Below are 16,629 nucleotides of genomic sequence, written 5' to 3' on the forward strand. Positions count from 1 at the left end.
CTGAGACTCAGACCCTGTACTCAGGGTCACGCTCCAGGTAAAGTGGTTTAGGGTTGGCTGACTGCAGCCTGAGTGCTGCGTACTAATTCTCAGCCACTTATTGAGCTCACTGCTTCTACAGCACTTGCTAAGCTGTGATCTTCTCATCTCTAGATGGGCATAGTAATGGGTAGTGTCTACTAAGGGTGACTGTGAGGATTGGGTTATCTGTGCCTCCTAAAGGGCGTCCTGGGAGAGCAAGCAGTGAATAAATTAGCCAGAGTTTGCCATAACTGAGTGTAATGTCACAGCACAGCTAAAGGGAAGAGAGCTGTCCTGTGCTTACACAATTGCTTGTAAGGCTTTAGTGCATTTCAGTTGTATTCATTTACAACTTACTCTGAGTCAGTCATAAAGAAAGAAACTGAGGTGCTGTGGGAGTGGCTCTGGGTAAAATGCTTGCTGCACAGATGCAAGGACCTGAGTTTGGATCCCTGGCACCCGGGTAAAAGCTGTGCATGCAGCGAGCGCCTGTAATCCCAACAGTGGGAGGACATGGGAAAACACTGGGGCATTGCCTGGTTCACAGTTTAACCAGTTATGAACTCCAGGATCAGTGGGAGACCTTGTCCCAAAAGTAAGGTGGAGAGTAACTAAGGTCAATCCAGTGTTGATTTCTGGCCACCACACACACCCACATAGACAGGTATATGTACACACATGTACACACACAATTAAAAATGAAGAGCCAGGTATGATGGTACCAAGCCTTTAACCCAGATGATAAAGAGGCAGAAACAGGTAAATCTCTATGAGTTCAAGGCCAGGTTGGTCTACATAGTGAACTCCAGGCCAGTCAGACCTATATACTGAGACCCTGTCTCTAAGTAAAATAACTGCTGTTATTTTTGCTTGGTTAATAAACTTTGTAAGGAAAGTGTTCTGGTAATTAAATGTGGAAGGCCTAATTTAGTAGTTAAGATGAGACATCGCAGTGAGTCTTAGAACATATCTGATAGTGAATACCATTGCTTACTACAGAGTCTTATTAGTAAATACCTGAAAGACTTTTTTTTTTTTTTTTTTTTTTAGCTTTCCAGGGAAATCTTTATTTCCTTAGTATTGATGATGTGACTCCTGAACAGTGCCCATGTTCCCATGTTCTGCGTCAGAGCTGAGCTGTGTTCCATGGTCCAATAACCTGTTCACTGAGAGAAACTGTCTCGGGGACCTCAGAACTGTGCCCCTTTGCCAAGGGCACTGCTTTCTTCCGGCATCTTCTTGTTGTACTTCATTTTCGCTCCAGTTGCTCATAGGCTGGCTCACTCTCACCACAGGATGGAAGGACTCTGAATTGCTGGAGAAAAATGCTAGGGAGAAAAAAATAGATGTGCTGTTTAGAAAACATGCTATAAAGAGATGGCTTTGCCATCCTCTCCATTCTAAGTTAATAAAATCTGGTGAATAATAAGGGTCTTTCCCATTACCCTTAAATATAGATACGTTCTTCTAGATTTAACAAGGATTAACACAAAATGTTTGTCCAAAAAACAACATGCAGTGATAGTATTGAGAGCTGCTAATAGCACTAACAGTTGATTGATTGGCTACCATGTACAAGGCTATCCCAATTATTTTGCATCTATTAGTATTAACTCATTGGTCTTTCTGACCCATGAGTTATGTGAGCTAGAGTTCTTCAGCACTGTGAGCTGAGGCTCAGCACAGATGGTGTATAATACACCTGAGTCCATCCCACTGACATTCAATGGGAGCCAAGCCCAGCTGTTGGAGTCCAGAGCCTGCGGGTTTTATACGTTTCACTTCTGATCCCAAGTGTGTTTTCGAAGATCAGAAAGCCCTGATAGAGGGGTAGCTGGATGCCCGAGACTGATGGCAATTACAGGGAACACTGCTGCCCAAGTCTGGATAAGCACTGGAAGCAGAATTCTTAAACCAGGGTTTAAGGGAGCTGGATGCTGGAGAATATGGTGTGAGTCATTAAAATGCAGCTCAGGGCTGGGGAGATAGCTCAGTGGTGAAGTGCTTGCCATGCAAGTGTGAGAACTTAAGTTTGAGTCCTTAGAACCCGTATAGTGCACATCTGGAATCCCAGAGCTTCTATGGTATAGAAGAATACCCAGAAGGCCAGGGGCCAGCTAGCCCGGTATATGCAACTGCAAACAACACAGACCCTGTCGTAAACAAGGTGGAAGTCGAAAATCAGCGCCTGAGATTGTCCTCTGACCGTCACAAGCATGTGGTGTTAGAATTGTGAGCACACAAATGCACGAATGCGTTCCAGAAGCACAGTAAGGTAGTCATTCTTATGCTTGTTCATTGGGAATGTGCTCTAAGAGCTTGCTTCATCACAGGGGAGGCACAAGGTCAGAGCACTGGAAAATGAGCTTGGAGCAGCACATGGCACTGCCACCGCTCATCCCATTCTACTCAACACGTTCTCCCCCTGACCTCTGTAACTGGAAACACAACATCATGCAGAACAATGCTTTGACATCCTGCTGGCAGAGAGCAATGGTTAAAACCCAAGACAGGCTGCAGGAATAATAAGGCTTTGAGCCAAAGACACTGACGGCAGCATAGGTTAGGGATAGTAGTGTATTTGGCCACCGTAGCTCTTGGGGATTTTTTTAAAATTTTTATATTTATTTGTCTCTTGCTAAAAAGCCTTTGCTCTTGCTCAAACCCAGTTTCTGAGGGCTGGAGAGATGGCTCTGCAGTTAAGAATCCTGGCTGCTCTTCCAGTGGACCTGTGTTCAGATCCTAGCACTCGTACAGCAGCTCACAACAAACTTCCCTAACAGGTACAAGGGCATCCAACTGTCGCTGGCTTCCTCGAGCACTTCATACAAATGTGGTACAAGTGTATGTACAGGTGAAACGTCTTTTTAAAAAACATTTTTTTTTAATGTGTGTGGATGTTAGCTGTGTTTCCGACCATAGATTGGATGAAAGGGGAGCCTTTGGAAATGAAGAGGGTGTCTTGCTCCAGCCCTGGAAAAATGGAGGAAAGACCAATCTTTCCTGCAGGTCAGTCTGAGAGCCAAGTCTTACCACCTTCCCACTGACCTGTCACTGCAGTCTCACGGGCCCTTTGCTCTTGCGCAAGCATGTCAAGTTTTCTTTTGCTTAGCCTTTGCCCTGGCTCACCCCTAGAGGCTCAGATTGCTCTTTCACTACATCTTTGTTCAAAGTTCACCACCTTAGAGGTGGCCTCCTCAATCACCCTGTCTAATGTGCTCTCCTACACTCTCAAGCCCCTTACCTGGCTATTGTCTCATTTTATGTACTATCTTATTCATCTGGGATGTGGACTCTTCCGAGGGAGGGATTCTGTCTCATGTTTCTTTTACTATTCCATGCTGATGCCTCTGCAGCTATTGGGAGAATGAATGGGCCCCTTGCAATGCATTAGGAAGAAGATGCTCAGAACCCTTCACACTGGCAGCTGGGACACAGCAGATCATTTTTGATAGAAAGAATGAATCTCATTTTTTTGTTTTGTTTTCAGAATCTCATTTTTTTGTTTTGTTTTCACATGTTATCAGCACATTGGGACTAATGGTGTTGGTGGTTCCAGAAGGGAGGACAAGGCTGAGATTATCTGCAGTCTAACCTCCAGAGTCACCAAACACTGGTAGAGCTACTCATAAAGCCTAATGAAGTTGGGAAGAGAAGTTGCTTGGAGGTGAGAAAGACCTCCCAATACACTCCCTACACATCATCTCTGCATGTAGATACTGAAGATTAAGCTCTTTTCTTCAGGCGTAGCAACTGTGAGAGGAGAAAAACCAAGGCTTAGATACTTTTAGCAAACCTAAAACCCATGCACCAAGAAATAATAACATTTAGGAAAAATAAGAATTAACTAGCTCCTGCCTGATCTACTTTGTGTTGTTTGTTTGTGTTTGTTTGTTTGAGACAAGGTTTCTCTGTGTAGCCCTTGGAACACACTCTGTAGACCAGACTAACCTCGAACTCAGAGATCCACCTGCCTCTGCCTCCCATGGGCCACCACTGTCCAGCCTGGTTGATTTACTTTAACAGAACTCAATGAATTTCAGAAGGAATGCCATTGGTGCTACACAGACCCTTATGACATAAACTTCCTGGGACCCCCAAGACCTCTTGTTCTCTGATACCAAGACCCACAAGGAATTTTTGAAAGCAATTGTCCTGACCAGGTTTCGTAGTTATCTGGCTCCTGCTAGCAAGCCCATTACTTGCTTGCAAGCTCCTCTTAATGCTGCTTAATTTTACTGTAATTATGGTGGGATGTTATTCTCTTCTATCAATATTTATAACTATTAGGAAGCTGAAAGATATATAGCTCTTTGGCTTTTATGACCCTTCTGAAAAGCTAAACAAACGAGGAGTAGCTTCTGTGAGGCCAGGAAAAAGCTTCCAGTGTTGGGCTCAAAATATTTTACTAGACTAACCACAAATGAGTGACCCAGGACAGTCACTGATGCCGTCACTACCATTTAAAGGTTATCTTGGCTCCCTGGGATGATTCCCATTTAATCTTAGAGAATATATAGACTATAGTCCAGAAGTTTTCCTGTCACCCACCCTCACACCTCCTCAATTCTTAGCAACACACCCAGCTCCCCTGTGTCCCCCACCACAGGAAAAAAACAGGAGACCCGAGAAGGTGGGATAAGCATAAGAGCTGTTCACAGTGTGTATACAGCTCGCAGAACAAAAGGATTCTGCCTGCTTGTGAGGGACCCTAAGTGGCAGAAGCAATCAGAAGTGACTATTCAAACTGGGGCTGCTGCTCGGTGGCCCCACGCTTACCAGGAGCCTACATGAGCCACAGAAGTAGCTGCACATCTGGCAAGGGTGTGGTAGGAGAGACTTGGGTAAATGAAGCAATTTTTTTTGTTTTGTTTTGTTTTGAGACAGGGTTTCTCTATGTAGTTTTGGTGCCTGTCCTGGATCTTGCTCTGTAGACCAGGCTGGCCTCGAACTCACAAAGATCTATCTGGCTCTGCCTCCCGAGTGCTGGGATTAAAAGTGTGCGCCACCACCGCCCGGCTGAAGCAAGCTTTTAATGTCTCTCTCACATCTTATGTGGAATCCTACACGTATAGCAGTGTCTCCTCAAGCTTGTTTGGGAGCTAACTGCCTGCTGCATGGTAAATGTACTGTGCCCCTCCTGGAGAATTCTTCCTCCTTAGTTCAGCCCCTGACACACACACTAAATCCAAGCTCTTCAGTCTGGCCCATCTGGTTCATCTCCTCTTTCAAATTCCTGCTACAAGCCATGGGAGGCTGCCCCTTCACAGAGAACTGATACCACCAGAGAGCCTTCATGGATTGCCCAATTTAGGTTGTCCATTTGATCCCATAACCTTCTTAACTCTTAATTCTCTAAATACGGATTCTCAGAAGTTATTTACTGAGTTACTGATTGTGTCTATTTCTTTGTAAGCTGCATGGGAGCTTGACACAAAGTAAAATGCCCTTGGTCACAAACAAGCAGCCTGTTCAAGTGCGCTTACTGCATAGGGAGTAGTACTTTTAGGAGCCCACTAGAGGGTGCTGTAAGCATACTTTTTATTCAGAAGGGGCCTGATTACTGGAGTCCTGTAGCTTATGATTGAACAGGTGAATCAACGGCTGATTTTCTGGGTCCTTATCTTGACTCCACTTTTACAAGAGGAGTTTTTAAAAGCAATGGCCCTGCAGGAAATACTGGGAGATGAGAAGTGATTGCTGATAAGCACTGTTTTGGAACTAGCCCTAAAACTGCAGTGAGGGACCCTGTGAGTTCCAAGGACCCGTCCATGTGTTTAAGTTCCTAAGTGTCCTTTATTGCTACATTTTATAAAATTGCATAAAACATCCAGACGTCAGCTTCTTCAATTTTATATGCTCTTTCAGACAGGGCTCTTAAAGCCTCAGCAACATTTGCAAACCTGGATGCACACCAGAATCCTTGCAGGGATTGTTAAAAGGCTAATGTCTGCACTTGCTCTACTGAACTAGTCTCTTCATGGACCACAGATGCTGCATTACTAATAGGGCCTCCCAGGGAATTCTTTCCCCCCATAACTTAGGAGCCGTTTTCCTGGAGAAAATCTTTCCCCCAAGGCTCCCTTTTACTATCTGCTAGGCCTGGACTTTACAAGCCTAAGTTTTGTACAGCATTACCCAAACTTTGTTTCAAAGAACTTTATTAACCCTGCGAGTGTCCCCAGTCCTCCAGAAGATGGCATGATCATAGATTAAACAAGTTTGCTCATCCTATTGGATCACAGGCTGTTTCCCCAGAATACGTTTCTGGGAAGGCTTTATAGTCACAAAGAACCTAGACTAGATGTCAGGAAACTTTGCTTTTAGCCACACTCCTTATTCATAATCATGTGACTAGTTATACTATTCAACTCCACATTAAACTTGAGGGAGCTGACCCCATGACAAAAAACTCACCCCTTTCTACAGCTTCCATGATTGTTTCTGTAAAGAGGAAAGCTGACCTGCAGCCATGATGCCTCAGAGCCACCCAGGAAGGGACCTGTGAGAAAAGGCTCAGAAAAAGGTAGGATGTTGCCTCAGTCTGTTCCGTTACTGTAATGCAACACCAGAGACTGGGTGCTTTAAGAAGAACGGAAATTTATTTGCTATCTTGGGAAAGTAGGAGTGTGCCATGAGGACTCAGCCCATGTTGGAAAGCAGAAGGGTAGGTGGGTGCGTCCTGAAGAGAAGAAATGAAAGAGAGAGCCTTGCTTTATAACAACCCACCCTGTCAGGAATCCAGTCCCCCGAGGAACTGAGCTATCTCCCAGAGATCTCAGTGATCCCTCAGGAGGGTAGTTTTTCCTGCTCCTCTTGGCAGGTCCTGCCGCCTCCATGTGTACACCGGGCACCAGGCCTCAACTTGAGTTTTGTTAAGGTAATCTGTACTCAAACCATAGACCATTTAAGTGAAAGGTGTGTCCAGTGGATGTGAAAACTGGACTATTAGCTCCATAGAACTAGGCATTTCCAAACAGGGACAGCATCCATGGGCAACACAATTTCCCTGTAACATAGATAATTCGTTTTAAAAGTCAAATCAGACCACAAGTCTCATAGTAAAACAGCAGCACCCATTCATTAACCCGGCGTCTGCTGCCTGGGTGGGCTTTTTTATTCTGGGCACTGTTCCTGGTGTTTACAACCCATTTCTAAACACTGCTGGTTCTGAACTTTCCTATTTAGATATTTGGTGAAGTCTCTGGTAAGTGACATGAGACTGATACAGCGCTGGCACCAAGTCAGGGCCCAGCCATACACAGTCACTGGATTGCCCAGCTTCTGTCCCTCTAACGGATTTCTGGAGCCAATCAATTTATGCAGAGGACAGTTGTGTTTTAGCGCACAGGATCAGATCTCCATCTGCATCAGTTCAGGACTGATTTGCTCTGTTGCTCTGAACCTGTAGAGAGGGGGCACATCACAGTGAGGGTCTGTGATGGGGGGCATCAGCCTCCAGCTGATGGCTGAGCTAAAGCTGGGAAAGTGAGAAACAGGAGTCTCACGGTTTAATTCCCTACAGCCTCCCCAAAGCACCAAACGAGGGGCCCAGCCTGTAACACGTGGACCTTGGGTCCGGGACACTGCAGATCCAAAGTGTCACACACCCCTACACCCCTACACACACACACACACACACACACACACACACACCACGCAGCCCAACATCTGACTTTCCCGTCTCTGTTTTCCTATTCATGGCACTATACAAACCCTTTAATCAGCGTTCCAGGTTTCCTGTGTGCCTATTGCCTCGCCCTCAGCAACACTATGCAACGGTACATTTCCTGTCAGTATTATCTGTTCTCATTTCTTCTTGCTCCTCTCTTCAGCGGCCACTGATGGAGAGCTGGAGAGCCCTGCCTGCCTGTCCGGTGGCTCAGATCCAGCCTGAAGCCCTCCAGGCTTGCTTCACTGAGACCTGTAGTGGCAGGCTGCAAGCTTGGCAGGCTGCAAGCCCTTGCTTCCTTGACATGTTCTCCCCTGTGTCGGGTCACCCCCTCTTTCTAGTGGAAAAGGTGCTGAGGAAGTAAAGCTGCAGCCGTGTGTGTCTGAAGATATTTTTTCCGACTCTTACACTTCTGGAAAGTTTGGCTTCCTTTAGAATTCGAAGTGAAAGCCAGTTTCCCTCAGAGTTCTGATGGCACTGCCTTTGTCTCCCAAGGCAGATGTTAAGTCTGATGCTGTCTGGTTTCCTGATCCTTGTGTAAAACTTCTCTGGGAGGATGCCCGACTCCTTTCTTCATGGAGCTGTGAATGTTGATGCTGCTGCATCATGCTGTGAGTTACTCTGCACTCATCTGCAGGCACCCGGTGGTCCTTCCAGTCTGCAACCATGTCTTTCCAGTCTGGGGGCGGGAACATTCTTCATTTGGTGTTTTCTTCTCAGTGGAAAAGGAACCTCTATCAGCACCTATCATTTGAACTTGGTAACTGTTGGCTTGCTTCTCATCTCTTCTCTCCAATCATTCTCCTTTGACATTTTGATTACTTTCTCTTCATTTTCTCATTAAAAAAAAATCCATGCACCTTGTCTTTTCTTCTTCATATTTCTTTGAATGTTCCTTTCTTTCTTTTTTTTTTTTTTCTAGTTTTATTGAAGGCTGGCTGGCTGGCATGGAGTTAAACAATCCTCCTGCATCCCCTCCTCATGCTGGGATGACAAGTCCCACCTCACCCAGAACTTGTTCCCTTCTTTATGTTTCCACGTCTTTCTGTTTGCCATGGATTCCAGCAGAACTTACTGCTGAGCATAAGACGGTCCCAGTGTTACTAGTTCTGTTTGTTCCTCTCCTTTCGTTTTGTTCCCTCTGTGTGTTTTATTTACTGAGTTTACTTTACAGGTGGGAGCGTTTTGCCCGCATGTATGTCTGTGCATCATGTGGGCACCCGGGGCCCACTGGGATCAGAAGTGGGGCTCAGAGACCATGGAACTGGAGATAGAAGGCTGCTGGGAACCAAACCCAGGCCTTCTGCAGGAACGACAAGCACTTTTAACTACTGAGCCACCTAGCAAGTCCCTTTATCTATGTCTGTTTTCCCCCCTGGTCTTTATGCTAGACCTTTCCTCACACACCTGTCATGGTTGGTCATTTAAATTTGAATAAAATGTTTGTGTGCACACAGAAGCACACATGTGTATGTGGTGATATTTTATTTGTGCTTTAACAAATAAAGCTTGCCTGGGGATCAGAGGAAAAAGCCAGCCACTATATTAAATAAAGAGGTCAGGCAGTGGTAGCACATGCCTTTAATCTTAGCATTCGGGAGGCAGAGATTCATCCGGATCTCTGTGAGTTCAAGGCCACACTGGGAACAGATCCAGGCATGGTGGCACACACCTTTAATCCCAGCACTAGTTAACCATGCAGGTCTGGAGGTCTCTACAGACAAACAGGAAGTGATAGAACTGGGCAGAAAGAGGAAGTGATGTAGCCGGACAGAGAGAGGAAGTAAGATGGCAGAGCACAGAAAGGTATATAGGTGTGAGTATACAAGAAGTAGCTCTCTCTTGGGCTGAGGATTTTCTAGTGGTAAGAACGTGTAGTTGGCTTGTTCTATTCCTCTGATCTCTCAGCTTTCACCCCGATATCTGGCTCGGCGCTCTTTTTTTTTTTTATTAATAAGACCGTTTAGCAGTTTGTGTTGCACATGTGCTGACTGGAAGGCGTGATAAAGGCAAGATTAAGTAGCTAATGAGTGTTGTGGTAGTGAGAACAGTATTCCTCCAAAGACGTGTATACTGTAATCCCCAGAACCTTTTAAGTTCATAGGTTATGGGACAGAGGGAAAGTCAAGTTGCAAGGCACTCCATCTAAAACAGGGAGCTTATCTGTGGCTTCAGTGTCTAGTCATGAGTGTCATTCAAAGTGGAGGAGGGGGCAGAAGAGGAGTGGAAGAAGGGACATGAAGTGGCAGCTGGTCCTAGAGAAATGATGGAGAAGGACTCATCTCACTGGCTTGAAGAACGGAGGAAGGTTGCATGCACTAGGAATGAGGGCAGCACCTGGAAACTGGAAAGGCAAGAAAGTCAGTTGTCTCTTAGACGGCCTGGAACCAACGAGCGTGCTGACAGCTTGATTCTACCCCAGTGGGATTCACTCAGGCTGCGCTTGTGAGGTCGGGACTGCAAGACAAGGGACAAGGGATCCTCCAACCGCTGTGTGTGCTGCAGCAGCCATGGGACAAGTGCACTGGCGGGGTGGGGACCACCAGTGTGAAGGGGAAGAGAGTGCAGAAGGTCACAGGAGCCAGGAAGAGTGCTCGGAGAGACCCGAGATGGGACAGGAACAAATTCTCTGGACTTCGCCTAGAGCCATGGTAGATCTATTCTGCTCTGCCCAGGTGGGTGGCTGGCTGCCTCTCACCAGCAGAGAAGGCAGTTGCCTGGAGAGAAATAAGGAAGACCTGTTCCAATCCTGAGACACCTGACTGCTTCTGCCAATAACTTCCACGGCTGGCCTCAATCTTGCTGTAGCTTACAGGTGAAGAAAGAAACCTTTGGGATCCACATCCTGCAGTTCTCTTGTCTGTTACTTAGTTTGGAATGTGGAGACTGAGTCACAAGACTCTGCTCTGGCCGGGTGGGGCACATGCCTTTAATCCTAGCATGCAGGTGGCAGATTCAGGCAAATCTCTGAGTTCGAGGCCAGCCTGGTCTACAGAGTGAGTTCCAGGACAGCCAGGGCTACACAGAGAAAACCTGTTTTAGAAAGCCAAAAAAAAAAAAAAGACTGCTCTGTTACCAGCAGACTTCCTGCACTCTTTAAGGTTTGGCCTGGGGAACAGAGTGTGGGGCTTTCCCATCATGAATCATGCTTATTGGTGATGCTATGTAAATATGTGCATAACATATTTTATCTTTTAAAACTGTTTTCCACCTAGAAAGCCAAATCACTGTAGGAAAATTTTAAACTTCTTTAAAACATGAGGTAAAAGTTACTGGATGCTCTGAGCTTATTAATCAGTTACAGAAAGAGCATTGATAACAACTGCTGTTCTCTATGTTTGCTTGTAAGAATCCACGGCACCAACTCCACTCCCACCACCAGGCATTAGTCATTTTTTTCAGTTTCACATTGTTTGTTTGTTTTTGTGTGTATATGCACATAAGTGGGGGGGGTGTCATAGCACATGTGCGGAGGTCAGAGGACAACTTACAGGAGACAATTCTCTTCTTCCACCTTGTGGACTCTGAGAATTGTGTTCAAGTTGTCAGGCTTGGCGGCAAATGCCCTTATCCACTGAGCCATCTCACTGGTTCTCATAGTTTTATTTAAAAACAAAAAAACAAAAATCTTTTGTGATATGAAATAGAAGACGTTGGAAAAGTGCCAAGTAAGGTTTGTTCCAAAGTGAAAAGCCAGGTGGCCCCCATTGAGGGGAACAGAAGCGTGGTCAGTACCCAGAAGGCCTGTGGGCCGTCAACAGCCTTTCTCCTACGGTCTGCCTTGAACTTGGAGTTTCGTTTGTCTTTCTTCTTTTCATAAGTGGTTTGTATAATCACGTTGTGGTGGCAGCAGACGCAGATGCACAGCTCCCATGCTGTTCCAGAGCAGCCAGAACCGTTGACTCTCAGACATGTCCACTGGGCACAGCCCTTGGCCGTGCACTGGAAGGAGCGTTAGAAAAAGCCAGTGCGTTGCAAGAGTCAGAGTTTGTTAAACACAGAAAGGCACTCGGGAGAGCGTAGGGCACCCCTGTGGCATGTGCTCCTCAAATAAGGGCTACAGTTAGGTGTCCTGGTGGCGGTATGGTTAGTTTTCATTGTCAACTTGACATAATCTCATATCACCTGGGAAGAGTCATTCAGTGAGGAATGGTCAAGTTTGAGTTGGTTTGTAGACATGTCTGTGAGAGATTTTAAAATCATGTTAGTTGAGGTGAGACGACCTATCCTGGATGTGGATAGTGCAGTTGCCTGGGCTTTGGGTCCTGAGCTGAGTAAGAGCAGAAGAATAAGCTGATTGCAAGGTAATCATGCATGGCTATGTTCTCTCTGCCCTTGCCTGTGGATGTGACTGGCTGCTTCTGGTTCCTGCTGCCTTGATGTCCCCACAATGGTGGACTGTAAGAATTGTTAATAAAGTAAATCCTTCTTGCCCTAGGATGCTCTGGTCATGGTATTTTATCTCCCCAACAGGAAACAAAGCTAAGACCGCAGCAGGCATGTACACCATTCTGATGACTCTCAAGTTACCTCTCAAAAAGTTGCCGTTGTAGGATGGCTCTGGAAGTGCCTTGGATGGGAATATAATCTGAAAAGCGAATACCAAGAGGCTAGGTTTGCACACAGGGGCTGGAACATGTCCTGTTACTATAAATAGGGTTTCTGGTGTGATACCTCAAATGCGGTAAGATAATCACCAAGAAATAAGGCCTTGATAATTAGGCCTTAAGCATGATTCGTTACTATTTTAATGTTCTTATTTGACACATCTCTATTTTTTAAAAGAAATTTCTATATGATAATAACTTCACAAAAATTGTTAATTTTTAAAACATTTATTTATTTTCCTTTATGTATATGAATATTTTACCTGCATGTATGTCTGTGTACCATGTACATGCTGATACCCACAGAGGTCAGAAAAGGACTTTGGGTTCCCTGTAACTGGAATTACACATGGTGGTGAGCTACCCATCATGGATTCTGGAATTGAACCCTTCCAGTCCTCTGCAAGAGCAACCAGTGTTCCTAACCACTGAGCCCTCTCTCCAGCCCAATGGTTGAGATTCTTGGGTTTCAGCCAGGGAGAGGCTTGGCTGTTGGTGTTCTCATCTGGACCAGGACTTCCCCGGCTCTTGGCATCTTCTTCAAAGAACTGAAAAAGTGCACACAACTGCTAAAAGCAGCGAGTTCGGTTTATAGAAATGGTACAGGTTACACTGCAAGAGAGCAGCAGGCTGCTTTAGCTGCAGGGGCCCAGAGCCCTGGTTATTGCCTGGGCCTCCGTTTATTGGGCCCAGGAAGAGGAGTTATGTCAGTCTTTCTTTGCACACATCCTTCCCCATCCATCCCATTTTAATCATATATAGCATTCCCAATTATGAATAGGCATAAGATGGTAAGTAGGAGTTTCCCCCAAAAGTCCACTTAGAGGACACAGTTTACCTTACTCTGCATGCACCCCAAACCAGTCAGGTTGGCTCGGCCCCATGTCTCCTGTTCCTGGATATGTTTGGAGACATGTTTGTATGGAAATGGGGCATTGACATAGGTTGTCAAGGAAGAGTAATTAAGTCTCTTATTTGAAGCAAGATATAAATGCAACTCAACCCAGGTGAGGAGGCTGCAGGTGCATTGCTAGGAAAGGGGTGTGTGTAATCAATGCAGGTGTGGGTCCCAGACTGCAGGTGCATTGCTAGGAAAGGGGTGTGTGTAGTTTAAGCCAAGTAAGTTCCAGATTGCTAATGTATCTCTCGGCTTGCTTATCACAGCTGTGACCGCAGTCCTGAGTGAGGAACTTCTCTCTCTTCCCATGTCCCCAGAGTCTTTCCTATCACATTGCCCTGCCTCCATATGAGAAGAACAGGACCCTTTTATTCATTTAATGCACTGAACTTTCTCCCACTCTGTGGCTGATCATTTCTTCCCTTAATGTTCTTTGCCTATTTGTTTGTTTGTTTCAGAACAAAGCCTTAAATTTAATGTATATTTTACCAGTACTTCTTAATGCCTAGCTGGGAGTAGTGGAACCTCCTGTGTGTATGGTTTGATATTTCCTAGCTGTACTGTAGGCTCCCGGCCATTCTCTCTCTCCACATGTTCTGTCTACTTCATCAGCATTCAGTTTGCTCCTATAGACAGTCTTCTTCTTCTTCTTCTTCTTCTTTTTTTTTTTTTTTTTTTTTTTTTTTTTTTCAGGACAGGGTTTCTCTGAGTAGTTTTGGTGCCTGTCCTGGATCTCACTCTGTAGACCAGGCTGGCCTTGAACTCACAGAGATCTGCCTGGCTCTGCCTCCCGAGTGCTGGGATTCAAGGCGTGCGCCACCGCCACCTGGCCCTATGCACAGTCTTACACAGCCTTTTAGTGATCCCACCAAAGAAAACGGGTTCATCAGCCCACTCTGTCTCACGCCTAAAGTGAGCTTCATATTCAGCCCTAGGTACAGCAAGCCTTGCATACAGCCTCTCAGCTCTTCAGCCAGCTCCTTCAGAACTGATCCTGTCCTCAGAGAGAAATCCGCGCAGCTACTGGAAGGACTTGGCTGGGCCTCTGGCCCCTCTTGGATCTTCCCTAGAAATCTGTCAAGCTTTGGTACCCCGGGCTGGTGAGATGGCACCGTGGGGAAGTGCTGGCTGCACAAGTTCGAGGACCCCCAAGTCCAGCCAGACACGGCAGGGCTCCCCTGCAGTCTCAGGGCTCCGGTGCAGGATGGGAGAATCCCAGAAAGTTGAAGAGCCATTGAGCCTGCTGGACAGTGGCAACAGTAAGCCTTGCCTCACGTAAGGTGGAAGGCAAGGACCCTCACCCAAGGCTGCCTTCTGACCTCCATGTGCACACCACATCACGTCTCCCACACAAATACCCTCATCATATGCACACAAAAGATAAAGAATAAATTCTAAACAGAGATGTTCTTACCTCATTAACAATAGATAACGAAGCCTTTAAGAGACATTTTTTTTTTATTTTATGTGTATTAATGTTTTGCCATGAGAAATTTCAGGTTTGGAGTTACAGACAGTTGTGAGCTGCCATGTGGGTGCTGAGACTTGAACCCGGGTCCTCTGGAAGAGCAGCCAGTGCTCTTAACTACGGAGCCATGTCTCCAGCCCCAAGAGACATCTTAAAACGTGTCCTCAGCTTGGGGGCTATTTTCAATGACTAAGTTGCCCACCGTCAGGAATGCCATCCTGCCAGGATTCTCAACAGAAGAACTCTGGCCACCTTGAGCTCGAGCATTTACCCTTTCCACTCAATGCAAAGCATTATGTAGTAGGCAAGAGCTTGTGTTTGGGAGTGGCTGAGAGCATGCAGGTGCAAGAGAGAGAAGACGCATGGGTGTTTGGGATGCTGGCAGGAGAGTACGAGGTTCTGGGGTGACTTTGGACTGTAGCCACCCTCCAGGTGGCTCTCTCTTTGCTTCAAAGATTTGCTCAGATTTTTTTTAAAGAAGTTTTTATATATATATATATATATATATATATATATATATATATATATATATATACATTAGCAGAAAGAAATGCTGTTAATTCTGTGGGGATTTCAAAAGAAATTATGCCTACATTTCTCTGGAAGTTAGAAAAAATGTATTTAAATATTCTGAAAGAGAGATAAACATCAAGCCCTAAAATATACTTTAGGTTTAGATTCACAAACTCAGACAATTTTGGGAAATAACTGGTAATATTTTTGTGAGCTAAAAGCGGCTCTCTGAGCTCCCCTCCATTATCTGACTCATTCATTAAAAACGCGTCACTGGCCTTTCACTGGTTTCCTGCACAGTAACTCCAAATATTGGGAGCGTGCACTTCCTCACCTCTGAAATGTATAATCTAGTTAAAACCAGAGAGGTAAAAGCCATCTAAAGTGATAAATATGCATAATGCTCTTCAATGACATGTACATATATTACAGGGTCCAAATCACCTGCTATCAAGGGTGAACATTCATGAATCATTCTGTCTTACTGATAGTTTATTTACCATAAGCTCTCATGTTAGTTCAGAGGTGTTAGCTATATTTGACTTCCTCTGAGAAAGTCAGAAGTACCTGTATAATCTAAACTGTTCCACTTATTAATAACCAGTGGGTCCTGTGACATGAGCAGGGTAAAATAAGACATGAGAGCAAGCACAGGAGCCAGCTGGTTGGGACGACTAGATGGGGACCTTGGTAATATTATTTGACCTCCAATCCCTATGTTTACTCTTCTATCAAACAAGGCTATCAATGCCTATTTTATAACATGGTTGTGCGCAGCCGGTGGGCCCATATTGTAATGCACTTAGTGTGAGCTCTGGCACACTGGAAAGTTCCATGTAAACTCCTATTTTTTTTCAAGGCACAGTCACAGTTAAACATTTATTGGGGCAAGTAAAATGCTGCATAAATGGGGAAATACTTGTGAATTATTACCGACAATATACACATAAACAGGGAAAGGGGAAAAATTCATTTATTCTCAGCCGAGAGACATTTACAATAGATATCCTTTCTGGCCTGATTCAAATGTGAAAGAAAGAAGCAGTTTGTCTTTCCAAGTGGCCTTTTGGTTTTCCTCATACTCTCACCTGAAAAGGTCAGCTAGTACCATTTCTTACTGGAGGCAATGTGGCTGGAAGAATTTTACTTTGTCAACATGCAGGGACTTGGGCCCTTGCATAGGGTCAAATTATATCCTTGTCATTTGAACTGGCACTAGCTAATCTCTGCCTAACTCAACCCTCTCCTCACCTCCCTGTCCAAACTAAGGCTTTGAATTTTTTAATTTACTTTTAAAGATTTGTTAATTTTTATTTATTTATATGTATGCATGTTGTGCCTTTGTGAGTTTATGTGCATTATGTGCATTCAAGTGGTGGGGTGGGAAAGGCCAAAAGATTGTCTGCAACTGGAGTTCTAGGTGGTGGTGAACCACATGGTGTTGGCACTA

The sequence above is a fragment of the Peromyscus eremicus genome, chromosome 7 (assembly GCF_949786415.1).
Source record: "Peromyscus eremicus chromosome 7, PerEre_H2_v1, whole genome shotgun sequence".
NCBI classification, from domain to species: domain Eukaryota; kingdom Metazoa; phylum Chordata; class Mammalia; order Rodentia; family Cricetidae; genus Peromyscus; species Peromyscus eremicus.